General features: G+C 38.4%; 1 long non-coding RNA gene across 1 annotated transcript; it reads left to right on the forward strand.

Moving 5' to 3' along the window:
- Nucleotides 1-661: 661 nt before the first annotated feature.
- On the forward strand, nt 662-1262 carry LOC145039191 (uncharacterized). The gene is made up of 2 exons (XR_013679772.1): nt 662-900; nt 986-1262. It is a non-coding gene; the product is annotated as an uncharacterized LOC145039191 (long non-coding RNA).
- Nucleotides 1263-14132: the final 12870 nt, after the last annotated feature.

Consider the following 14132-nt stretch of genomic DNA (forward strand, 5'->3'; position numbering starts at 1 on the left):
TCCAAATGTAATGAACATTATCAATAGTCAAATTCGACTTTGACTCCGACTCAACACCATACAATTCAAAATATTCGTTCGACTATCAAATTCATTATGAATAATTAGTTTTCTAATTTATAAAATAACGGCATATTCAATTTTAATTTCTTAACTTTAAAAAAAAAACTCGGGGACAAAGCGTTAGATTCATAATCATCACGAGCGTGGAAGCCTCACATTTAGTAATAAATAATTTGAAATTAAGGAAAAAATAAAAATACTTTGATAAGGGTAAAATAGATGCTTTACATATGTCAATGACTAGTCACACTATAAAAAATTAAAAATTAAAAACATGGAAAATGTGTACGTACTGTAAAATTAGACTAAAGTTTTAACTCTTTGTAAAACATATGAATCAAGTATGTAATTTGTCTAGGGTTTTTTTTTTTTTTTTTTTTTTTTGTAAGTATAAGAAAACAATTTCAAAAGTCATGTGGTTGGAAATTTTGACAAGTTTTAAAAAAAAGGGAAAATATTAAATGTAATTTATAAGAAAAGGATTAGGCTTGTAGTTGTTTAAGAGAAGAGGGGGAAATTATGTAAAACGCATGAACATTTCTTTAGAATTAAGGAGATATAATTTGAGAGTAGAACACACAACCCTTTTCCTCCGGACAATAAATGCTTCCACATTCTAGTGATTAATCATGAACATTTCTTTAGAACTGTTTCTCCTCCTTTATTCGATAAATCATCCGCCATAACTATTCAACATCCATCATCTCTCTCTATCTTCACGCAGTTGAATTCCCACTGAAGAAAAATGCAGTCGATCATGAACATCAGAACCACCTTTGGACTCCCTCTCTGCCTCTCTGGAATCACCCGTCATCACCAGCTTTCTCTCTCTAGAGAGTCGCTCTCTCTCTCTCTTTCTTCTCTCTTTGCAACACATTTTCACACAGTTTTTGTGTCTGAATATGTGGTTTTTTGACAACAGGATTGCAGATCATGATCGGAGACGGGAGGCAACTAAGCGAGTAATATCTGAAAGAAGAAGCCGACTTACTGCGGATGCAATCGGAGGAGAGGTAAGTGGGGATGATGATGATGATCAATCATCACTTTGTCATAATCGTTGTCCTGCTAAAGCTGCTTAGGCGTCTTGTTTTTAGTTTTATCGTTTCATTTTACGTTTGTATATTTAAAAATTGTGGTGATGTTCATGAATTGGCTTCGTATTTGTCCTAAGCAATATACTACTTTCGGTTATGATCTCTTGATTTATTTAGTACCCACCAAATGCTCGGCTTCATTTATCGATCTTGAAGTGACAATTCACAATGTCAATAAAGATTTTGGAATTCATAGTGTTCTTGTTCTTGCCATTACAAGTGTACCTCGGTTTATGTGTTTTCTAATATTTTTATGAGTAAATTACACGAATAGTCCCTATGGTTTAGTGTAATTTGCGCGTTTGGTCCCTAACTTATTTTTTTAACTTGAGAGGTTCCTATTGTTTGTTTTTGTTACGCGTTTGGTCCCTGTTTTACCAAAAAAGACTATTTTACCTTTGATTTATTAAATTTATTTAAATAAACACAACCCTAACCCCAACCATTCACCTTACCTTACCTACTTTAACATTTTTTCATATTTAAATGATTGTATTTTTAGCTAAGATAGGGACCATGCACGTAACAGAAATAAACAGTAGGGACCAAGCGTGTAACAAAAACAAACAACAGGGATCTTCCGAGTTAAAAAAATAAGTTAGGGACCAATCACGCAAATTACCCCAAACCATAGGGACCATTCGTGTACATACCATCATTGAACGGAGATGCAAGGAGAGAGAAAAGACTCGATCCTGAGCTTAAACTTTAAGAGAGAAAAAGAGAATGCTGCTGAAAAGAAAAATGAACTACAAAAACGGATATACATACCATCATTGATACACACAGCCACACAAATTAGGATGAATACCTACAAAAACATGGACATACACGTGCACAAAACACCATCACAAGTATGGTATTCATACTCCTAATTATTTTAAAATCCAAAATTAAACAAGACGACTCATTGTGAGCATACCAAAAAACAACTTTTCAAGTTGAATGTTCTATCATAAGAAGAAATTGTAGCTCCACACTAATAGATATCAAACTTCCTTATTGAAAAATAATAAAATCTTATGGATATAAATAGATAAGACCTAGGTAGATAGGAAAAGATAAGGACTAAAATAAAACAAGATATCCTTAATAAATGATAGAACGTATGTAGGGGCGGCTCAACGAGTTTGAAGGCTCTAAGTGAACCAAAACTTTGGGACCCTTTGGTTTATATTATACTTAAATTTTGCAATAAAAACAAATATAAAAATGAAGGTTATTTTTTTTTCTATTTAAAATTGCGTACTTGTAGAGTTTTAATTAAATGTAAAACTCAAACTTGTAGGATTATTTTTAACTCAAATATGCACAACTCAACATAGAAATCAAATGAACAAGCCACATACATAGAAAACAATCAATAACCAACATTTTTTAGCTTCAAGTTAGATAAACAAAGGAAGAAAGAAATCGAAAATCACTAACTCAAACTTCCAATGTTTTAATTAAAAGGACAACATTCCTTAACTTCAAGCAGCAAGCCAACAACACAAAATATGAGTGGAAACACTAACTCAAAATTCAAAAATCAATGAGAAACAAAGAAATTCAACATTAATCAATAAACAAAAAACAATAGAAAATCATATGATCGAAAAAATTAACCCTAATTGGCTATTAATCCTAATAGTAATCAGATGGTGAAAAACTCAAGTGAAAACACTACACATATGTAACACCCGGAATCCATAAGTCCAAAAAAGGAAAGAAAAACCCTAAGTCAAAGGGGTCAACTCGTCGAGTCCATGGGTGAACTCGACGAGTTGGAGCGGGTTCCGCGTCGAGATTTAAGGGACTGACTCGGCGAGTCAGGTCTGGGTTGGGAAACCCTAATTTCCGAGCTTGGTACCCTATTTAAGAATCATTTTAGGCCTCCACCCCCAACCTTCATCACTCCTTTTACCTACTCTCGAAATCCTAAGCCTCCATTAAAGTGCTCTCAAGCTTTCATTGCCATTTTTGGGTGATTTGAAGCTAGAAGGAAGAAAGGAACCTTTGGTGATTCAAGAAGGGCAGTAGATCAAGAGTTGGTGTGATATTTCAAATCATTTGAAGGTATGAAGCTCATACCTTGGTTGTTACTCATTTAGATCCCATTTCCTAGTTAGATTTTGTCACTTTTGGGCCATTTCCAAGGTCAATCCAAGTATTGTGCATTTGAGGACGAAGAAGACTTCACATCTGAGTACTTTTGGGTTCTAGAAGCTCAAAGTTATTAGCTTTTTCCATCCATGGCTCCATTCGATGTCATAGACCACCATTTTTGCTTGGATTTGGTGTTTTAGCTTCATAACCCTTTGCATTCATGTAAAGTTAGAAACTTTACATGTGATGCTAGCCTTAGGAGTCCAGATCTATGATTAGGAAGCAATGGACTAGACTGAAATCGACAGAATGAAAATAATGAAGCTGGACTCAGCAAATCTGTTCTTGGACTCGGCGAGTCGGGTCGAAACCCTAACCTCTTCTGGATGCGAGTCGAGTCAGTGAGTTAAGGCGGTGACTCAGTGGGTTAGTCAGAACCAAGACTAGGACTCAGAAGTTGAAGGACTCGACGAGTCGCGAGGTGACTCTGCGAGTCAAGTCGCGATTGTGGGGGTTTCTGAATTCATGAACTCGGCGAGTCAATAGGATGACTCGGCGAGTAGGGTCAGAAGGTTGAATTTGACCAAAACTTTGACTTTGACCAGGGTTTACTTAGTTTGACTTCTGGAGGGCAGTTTGGGACTAAGTGTTATATTGATATTGAAGCTCGGAGAGCTATTGGAGCAGCTGTTGGCGAGTTATCAGATAGCAGTCAGAAGAGTATCAGTCAGAGCTTCAGCAGTGCAAGGTGAGTTTTCCCTTTGTGTGGATGGGTCTATGGCCACAATGCCGACCCATGTAGATATGAGTAGGAAGACACGGGGGTTAGCCCAAAGCATTGTATGCTAGTATGATATTCAAGACCAAGGTCTAATGTTAGCGGGCAGGTGCCCAAGGATCAGTTTACATGATAGTTTATACTTGTTGTTTGTGTGATACATGGGCCTGGTAGGGAGGTGAGTGTGGGCGAGGTCCCGTATCTCACCAATAGCAGAGGGTGGACGGTATTCCATACCTCATTAGTAGCAGAGCAGGGTCTAGGCCCGAGATAAAAGTGGAGTGAGTGTGGGAAGGGGCCCGTATCTCACTTACAGCAGGAGCTTGGATGGGGTTTCATGACTCACTAGTAGCAGGTCAGGGGCGAGGCCGAAAACAGGCGAGGCCTTAGTACAGGGATGCAGTAGGTATGCTCAATTTATGTGTTATATGCCATTTTTATATGTAGTATGTGTTCAATGGGCGGGGCCCAGAGATAGGAGGGGACTAAGAGAAATGGATTTGTATCCGAGCGGGGCTCGAAGACAGATGGGGCCTGGGATCCACGGGGCCGATGTAGCGGGCGAGGCCCGAAGTAACGAGCGTGGCCCAATATATGCAGTATGTGATTATGCAATGTATGTGGTAGGTTGGGGAACTCACTAAGCTTCGTGTTTACGGTTTTCAATTTTGGTTTCAGGTACTTCCGGTAGCGGAGGGAAGAGCTCGGGATGATCGCATGACACACACCATTGATTAGTCAGCCTGGGATGTTTACCTCTAATAATAAGAACATGTTTTGAATTGACTCTTCGAATTTATGTTATGACTTATGTTATGGTTTTATAAATATGGTTTTAGTAATATTTTTGAAGGAAATTTTTAGCTATGATTTTTGGGTCGTTACAACATACCTTGAAGAGAATTTTGAACAATGAAGAATCAGAGAAGCCAAGAATGGAGAAGGAAAAATTGTAGCGATTTAGGCATCCTTTTAGTGTTCAAGAATCGATATTGTAAAAGACCATAATCGATAATCGATATTCAGAGTGCAAGAATGGAGAAGGAAGGAAGAAGAATGGAAGTGTGATTGTCTCTTTTGATTTGAGGTGTCAGGTGTGCATATGAGCGAATGGAGGCGTGCATATCAGCGAATGGAGAAGAAGGTATTGACAATCGACATTAAAGGATTTGGGTAAGTGGGGCCCTTTACAAAATGGGGCCTTAATCCCAAACTTAACTTTACAATACCTAAAGTCGGCCCTGAACATATGGATTCCTTCATTCCCTTTGAAGTTGGAGCATGGAGGTTCCGAATGCCCAACTTGTCCTAAAAAAACGTAGTGCTCAGTAGTGAGAGCATTAGTAAAAATGCATGCCACTTCGTTTGTAGTGCTGATGTATGCTGTAACAATTTCCTTGGACTCAACTCGTTGTTTAACAAAGTAACAACCCATTTTTAATATGTTTGGTACATCCATGGAATATGGGATTGTTAGCGATTTGTCTAGTGGCTTCATTCTCACAGAAAATTTGAGTAGGAACATACTTAATCACATTAAGTTCACTCAACAACTAAGAAACCAAAGAACTTCGCTTACAGTGGTAGTCATTGCTCTATATTTAGCTTCAGCCATAACTTCGATTTTTCACCAATGGAGACCAGAAGAAGACAATTTTGGAACTCAAGACTCATTTCTTTTCATATTTCCAAGTTATTGGTAGTTTCTTTGTGTAATTAGACTTTTATGATTGTTATTCTATTTCCATGAGCGACTAAACTCTCTATTTTGGTTAACTTTGGCTAAAACCTTTGAATGTTTGTTGGTTTTTGAAGGATTCTTTTTTATTTATCATTTATCTTATGTTTATGGTTCTAGTTCATATTTCTTATACTTGTTTGATACTTTGATCATGAGCTTGGTACTTGAATGAGCAATTGTTTGTTCATTTCTTTGGTTTTGCATTGAATCATTGAATTTACTTAGAACAAGAGCTTTATGATGGTAGAAATCATCTCTAGCTTATGAATCATAGCTCTTTTATGGATGCGTAAGTATTGACATTGTCTAGGAATCGGGGATTCCTTCATTCTTAAGGCTAATCAACTTATTGGGTTCAATTATTTCAATTGGATCTTTGATTTTGATTAAGAAGGTGTGTTGTGGGCTTCCCCAACCTCCATACCACTTTTGAGGAATCTTGGTATATAATGCTTCATGATTGTTATAACCAATTTGGGATGAATGATAAGCTTCATGTTGATTCCTAATGATAAACACACAAATGTTCATTGTGTTGAATTGCCTTGGTTAACCAATTCTCATCAATATTTGAGCATCTCATCATCAAGCAATCACAACCCCCCCCCCCCCCCTTTTAGTTTAATTGTACTTAGTTAGTTTATTTACACTGGTTCTATTATATTGTATTGGTGATTGAATACAACAATTTCCCCGAGGATCGATACCCCTTTTACCATTATATTACGTGTTATTTGCAAACAAAGGGTGTAATTTGCTTGGTGGGCTTGACATCCCATCAAGTTTTAGCGCCGTTGCTGATGAAATTGGTTATTGTTATTTGATTGTTTATGCCTAGGTCTACAAGAACCCGTGAACTACTCTATAATCCGGAAATTGAAAAAGAAGCAAAAAGGATGAAAAATCTAGTCAAACAAGCAAAGCAACAACAACTCATTCAAGCTTGTTCCTCTTCTCCACTAATCAACATAGAAGATCAAGTTCATACTTCAAGTGATACCGACACCAAGCCGAGTTCACCAATTGTTGGTCATTCCTTTGAAGACATTCCGTTTGAAAACTACATAGCCATGAATCACACTCCACCTCACAACCAACCCAATTATCAACCGCCACAACCCAATTATCAACCCCCACAACCACAAAACCAACAATTTCACCAAAACAACCAACCTCAAACCAATGCTTTTCAAGTTCAACAACAAGTACATTACCTAAATCAACCTAATTACCAACACCCTCCAATGTACCCACAACAACAACTCCCTTACCACCAATACCCTAACTACCAACCTTATCCACCACAAATGAACAACCAATACCCACCTTACCAAAAATATCCCAATTACATGCAACAATATCCCAATCCCAATCACCCCAATCCACCCAATCCCCCTCAAGAGTTGACACTTAGACAAATGATGGAGACGGATGTTATTCACACACCACTTGGTATTGTTTATCCTGCAAACCGCCGAGGAATTGAATTGAAGTCAAGTTTCATGCATCAACTAACCAAGTTCCATGGTTTGGATAGAGAAGATCCTCAAAGTCATTTGAAGTCCTTTCATATGATATGTGTTAGCATGTTGCCCGAACATGTGATATTGGATGATTTCAAGTTAACCGTCTTCCCGCTCACATTGGAAGACAAAGCTAGAGAGTGGTTATTCAACTTACCACCACGATCTATTCACACATGGGAAGAGTTACTCAAAGCCTTCAATAGAAAGTTATATCCCACCTCCCGAATATCAAGTCAAAGAATTGACATTTTGGGGATTCGTCAAGGGGAGAATGAGAGTTTTCATGATTTTTGGGAGCGATTCAACAATTTGTATACAAGTTGTCCTCAACACAAAATACCCGAAAAACTACTTATTCAACAATTTTATGAGGGTATGAATGAAAAAGACCGAAGGATGATTAATGCTTTAAGTGGTGGTGACATCTTCAACAAGACACCTCAAGATATAAGATCACTTTTTGGAACCATTTCTCAAACTCAAAGGAACTTTGGAATTAGAAATGAAATGAAGAGAAATTCCCCACAAGTGGTTGGTGAAGTTAGCCACACCCAATACTTGGAATCAAAGCTATTGGATTTTACTAATGTGTTAAGTCAAATGGTGGTGGTAAGTGGTCAACAATTAATGGTGTATGGTATTTGTACAATGACAGGACATTATACGGATAAGTGTCCCGCACTTGGTAGTGAACTGGAGGATGTTAATGCAATGGCACGATATCAAGGTCAACCAAGACCCATGGGCTTTCAAAATAACTACAATCCAAATTGGAGGAATAACCCAACCAACCCATACCCACCAAAGCAAAACCCACCACATGTTATGATGAGACCTTAATTTTCTCAATACCCATCACAAAAACCTCCATATCCCCAAACATCTCATCCCACTCAAAATTACCAACCACCTCCACAACAAGGCCAATCCAGTGGTAACCAGCAAATGAACCTTCAAGAACTTGTCACCTCTCTTGCTCAAAGCCAAACCCAATTTCAACAAGAAACCAATAACATTTTCTCCAACATTCAAGCACAAATTAGAGACTTGGTCACTGCTCTCAACAAGATGGAACAAAGAGGTAAACTTCCATCTCAAACCGAGAAAAATCCCAATGTGAATGTAATCACCTTGAAAAGTGGGGAAATACTTGGAGAAAGCCACCCCAAACGAGTTTCAAGAGAAGAAGAAGATGAGGTTATTGTTGTTGAACCTACAAAGGTTGTAGTTTCTCAAAAGGAACCGGTTGTTCCAAACATTGATCAACCCGAATCTTCCAACAAGATCATCAATCCATTGGTCATACCACCACCATTTCCTTCCTGGTTAGCCTTTTCCAAGAAGATAGAGGAAGAAAATGAATTATTTGAAACTTTCGCAAGGTCCAAATCAGGAAAGTCGCGTACTTCTGGGATGCTCTTTAGGTCTTTTGTCTTTTGGCTCGTATCGACAACATGAGCAAGGAATGCATAACATTCCTTTCACAGGAACTTATCGGCTTGAATACTCAGGATGATAGGAAGGTTCGTGTCGGGTTTTTCATTGTATATAATTAGTGTTTCGCTAGACGGAAGGTTAAGACGAATTGATTTTTCATAACACATGATGTCAGCACAATGAAGACTCAACCAATCCATGTCGATTATCACATCGAAACTTTTAATTGAGACCGACATGAGATCGATTGGAAAATAATGGCTATCTAGAGCTAGGGTACATCCTATGTATATACTGCTAGTGCTCTTAATTTTCCCGTTAGCGATTTCTACAGTGAATGGCTCCTTAAGTGCATGTGATTGTTGTTTAAGTATGTAAGCAAATTTATAATTCATGAAACTCCTTTCCGCTCCACTTTCAAATAGTATGCATGCATAAGATTTATTGAGGAGGGAGGTACCAATGACCACAGTAGGTTCGGCTACCGCTTCCTCGTGGCCTATACCCAAAACTCTTCCTACGCCTCCTGCGCTCCCTATCTTTGGGCAGTTTCTTTTGTAATGGCCCACCATGCCACATCCATAGCAAGCCTGGCCCACACCAGCGTCGGGGACTTGGTTAAGTGGCCTTGTCAGAGTCTTGCAGAAATGGGCAGTGTGCCCCTTCCTGTTGCAGTTAGAGCACTGTATTTCCCGGCAGGGTCCAGTGTGGTGGAAGCTGCACTTGTTGCACTTAGGCAAGCTCCCAGCATACTGCCTCATAGGCGCAGTAGCACTAGGTGTTATCGCAGCATGAACAACCACGACCTGATCCACGAGCCGCTGTGCCAGTCGCTTGGCACTGTCAAAGGTAAAGGGGTTTGAAGCTAGGACATTCCCCTGGAATGGAAGTATCAACCCCTAAATGTACCTCTTAATCTTCTTTCCCTCAATAGGGACCATTCCCAGACATAGTGCCACCAGATCGATGAACCTGGCAGTGTAGGTCACTACGTCGGAGCCCTTCATGGTTAGGCTCCACAGTTCCTATTCAAGTTTCTGAACCTCGCCCCTCGGGCTGTATTCCTCGATCATGAGCTCCTTCAGAGCTTCCTAGCCCATAGCATTAGCCACTATTAGAGTCATTGACTTTACATGGCTATTCCACCATGTAAGGGCTCTGTCCGAGAAGGTGCAGGCAGCAAATTTAACATTGCTCCCTTATGGGTAGGAGCACATCTTGAAGATCGACTTCGTTTTCTCGAACCATTGCAAGATGGAAATGATTCCACCGGTCCCGTTAAAGAACCTAGGCTTGCCGTTGGTGAAATCCTTAAATGAACACTCCCTAATGCGCACAGGAGCATCACCTTGAGCAGATTGAGCAGCAGCACCACCCCCGCTAGTGCCGCTAGCGCTGAATTACGCTAAGGCTGCTGCAACAGCCACAGATATCGCAGCTTGGAGAGCTACATAATCATATTGTGGAGGAGGTGGTAGTGGTTGAGTTGGATTTATCAGAGGGTTATGCCTTATCCCTCTTCGTGGAGGCATTGTTTGACTGATAGTTCATAAAGAGGATGATGATACTAAGAGTCAATTGAGAATATAATGAGAGTGGTCCATGGACTAAATCGCCATAGCCCAACCAAACAGATAAGAGTATGATTGAAATATAGATCTACCAATAGAGAGATGGAAGTGTTTGGATAAATATTTCCCATAAGATTAGAGGTCTATCAATAATATTGGAAAAAATAATGTAATAAGTTCGGAAAAATGACCTAGAAGTAGGTCTTACATCAAACCACACAAAGAAAATTTTGACAGTACTAAGGCATAACAGACAGATAAGTTCAAAGTCTTATCATAGACAGGAAATTAAACTAGAGCTTTTACATAGACTTGAGTTATATCCAAAAGAGAGGATAGAGTAGGCTCTATCTACGATGAGAGCTACTAGAACGAGTCCTTGATTTTCTTAGGAGACGCTCCATGTCTCGCATGCGCCATTCAAAGGTTTCTTGACGGGCTCGAAGTCCCCTGACTTCATCTTGGGTTGCAGTAAGTTCTCTTTGCAGGGTTGCATTCTGGTTCAAGGTCCTTTCCTGAGCAGACTCAAGATGGTGAATACGAACGATATTGACTCCCGCATCGGTATCAACCTACATGACTCGGTCAGCGGTTTCCCTTCCATGTTCCGCATTGCGAGCAATCTTGCGAACCAGAATAGGCAAGACTCTGTCCGCTGAGCCTCCCTCGCTCAGATTGTAGAAACTTATATCCTCGTTGTAGTGTAAGGGTTGACCCTGTTCGTGACTCCATCAGTTCAAGTTTGTTGCCCACAAGGGTGTGGGGCCTTGAAAAGCTGGACGGGGGTAGATTATTGACTTCTAGCTCAGAGTCAGAATCCTCCGAAAATTTCTCGGCGAAGTCATCATCCAATGGGATTTCTTGATTCTCTTTTGGCTCTGCCTCGAGCCATCCATCATTGCCTTGGTTGGGAAAGTACGGGTCGCCCAGGAGATGGACTCCAACCATGTTATCTATGCGAGAATAGGGATAAAAGAGATAATTAATAGACGTACTACGGAAGATAATTATAGAATGATCCTTACCAGTTACTTCAATACTTGCGTAGTGCATACTAGTAATATATAACCAGAGATAGAATAGGCCTTCGAATAAGTGACTCTAACTCCAAATCCACAACCAAACAAGGCATAGGAAATAAAGCAAAGATCACATATTCTAAGTTGATGACACCTTAGTCACATATAACCTTAGCGTATCCACTCAGCAACTATTGACCTACTAGTAAAGACCTTTTTAGTTCTCAAATAAGTAATTATAGTACCACAAAATACTCATATAGTATTTTGAGTTTATGTTCTGTTCTAATGTTTTCATTGTAGTAGTGTTGGTAAGTTTTTAGACTTGTTGCAACACCACACACATTCTTAGGCACGTGCTAATCACTTCTCGGAAAAATATAGTTGATCAGGCTATATCACTCCCAGATATGATTATATGTCTCTAAGCCTACTTGTGTTGTTCAACAATCGCAATACTTTTGTTTTGTCCTAGTGATACTGATTTTAGCATGAATGCAAGTGTGTATACTTAGTTAAATATTTTATTATTTAAAAAGTATAAACTCTGGGTTAGAGTATTTTAATCCCGGTGTGTTTATAGTTTGTATATCTTTTATGGGTTGAAATACTCAATTCACTATAAACAAGGCTCTGATACCAAACTGTCACACCCCCAAAGCGAATTGGCGGAAACATTCGGGGGCGGAGGACGTCATGTACAGTATCACAATAATGTATAATAGTAAACAAGCAACAACATCATCTATTGCATTAATAGTATAATTCAATACAAGTGTGTTTTGTGCAATAATAATAAGACACCAAAAATAATTAATCAAAATAAAGACGAGTCTGAAAGTGCTCCGTCTTCACAAAACCTGTCTATTGATGACCTGAGAATACAAGTTATTTTGAAAAAGAGAGGATCAGCATTTAAGCTGGTGAGTTCATAAGTATTTAGTGTCAAATGTTGTATAAGTTTGAAGAAAAGTGTTTGTAAATGTTGTAAATGTCTGAAAATGTTTGTAATGAAAGTTTGTTGTAAATATTTGCAGTAAATGTTTGAAATCTCCTAGAAAATCCTATATTTTCTACTAAAATGCAGCCTTCTACCAAGACTCGAATGTTTTGAGTGTTTGTTTCTTGTAAAAGTGATTGTTTTTCCCAAGTGCTACTATCATTACCAAAATAATGTTTTACATTACCGTTTATGTGAGAAGATCACAAAGTGAATGCAATGGGAAAATAATCAAGTATTGTAGTGTGTATATAGCAACTACTGTTGTACTAACTATCTTAAATCAATTGTTAATTAAGGTAAAATTTGATATGATCGTAACCATGCTTGATCGACTAGTGGTAAACACAATGCTCGAAGACGTCGAAAAGTTATGACATTCGTCACACGTAGACTTAAAGGTCCCACTGTAGCTAGCAGCAAGGTGTAGGATGGTCAATCCAGTATAGATCTATACACAAATTCACACTCTCCCTCCAGGAGACTCTGGTTATGAAACGAGACACAGCAGTATGATGCCATGCCCCAAAGTAGTGGCTCACATTTATGTTATAGTATTCTTGTATTTGTATAGTATGCTCTATCTGTTCTAGTGTATTGTATGTTCTCTTTGTATAGTGTATAGTATGTTCCTCCTTGTTTCTCATTATAGTATGTTTGAACTGACTCATGTATGAACTGACTCTTTTATGAACTGACTTTTGTATGCTTCATTGTACTAGAAATAGTGAGTAGTAGACCTCTAAACTATACCTATTATAGTTTACTAGTAATGTTGTTTGAATGACTGGGTATAATTGTACATATTTGCTACTCAAAGGTGTTGAAACTAAGGTAAAAGCTTTTATATCTATACACATATACATAATATATAACTAAGATTCAAACGACACTCGAACAAACAACTGGGTACTCTAAGTCCACAACCAAACAAGGAACAGGAATTAAAGTGAGCTATCAGTCCTAAGCCCTTTCAACCTTATTTATATAACTATATTTGTATAGACATGATTTTGACATTATATAAGTTTAAAAGAGTTTGATAAAGAGTTTTAGTATAAAAAGAGTTTGATAAATTGTTTTGAAATAGTTGTTTGATAACATAGCTTTGAAGTATAATAAATTCATTTATTTGATAGGTATTAATCACATGTGATTGATATAATAATTATAACGTTTCAACTTGTATCCCCCCCCCCCATAAAAGCATTTAAAATCATTAAAAAGGTTAGTTAGGGGTATGAACTCACATGTAGTGAGTGGTTCGGATGTAAGATTAATTGTAGGATGCTAAGTGTCAAGAGAAGTCTTGAACACAACCAGATCCTATTAAGCATATAATGGCACATATATGTATATAATTAGTGTATAAACAACTAATCACGAAAGGAAAACACTTTAGGGACTAGGAAACACTTATATTAAAGTGTTACAACCACAAAGGATTGCATTTAAGGGGTTTAAGGCCACACAAAGGAGTGTACGACCAGGAGTTTACGGCCAAAGGGGGTTTCGGCCAATGAGTGTACGGTCATGGAGTTTTCGGTCGTACACTCATTGAAAAGCTTGCAAACGAGGTATTATAAGGCCCTAACAAGCATTCCCTAAGTGTTTTTGATCCTAGGTTTGGACTTAGATGAGTTTGAAGGCCAAAACATGAACCAACACAAGGGTTTACGGCTGTAAACTCTTGGTGTTCATGCTCTAAATGATGTTTTAAGGAAAGGAATCAAGTGTTTAACAAACCTAACTAGAGGATGGAAGAGATACTTACACTGTGGAGGCTTGGATAGGGGTTCACGGTCAAGAACA

This window comes from Lactuca saligna, chromosome 4 (genome assembly GCF_052625555.1).
Source record: "Lactuca saligna cultivar CGN05327 chromosome 4, ASM5262555v1, whole genome shotgun sequence".
In the NCBI taxonomy this organism is placed as follows: Eukaryota; Viridiplantae; Streptophyta; class Magnoliopsida; order Asterales; family Asteraceae; genus Lactuca; species Lactuca saligna.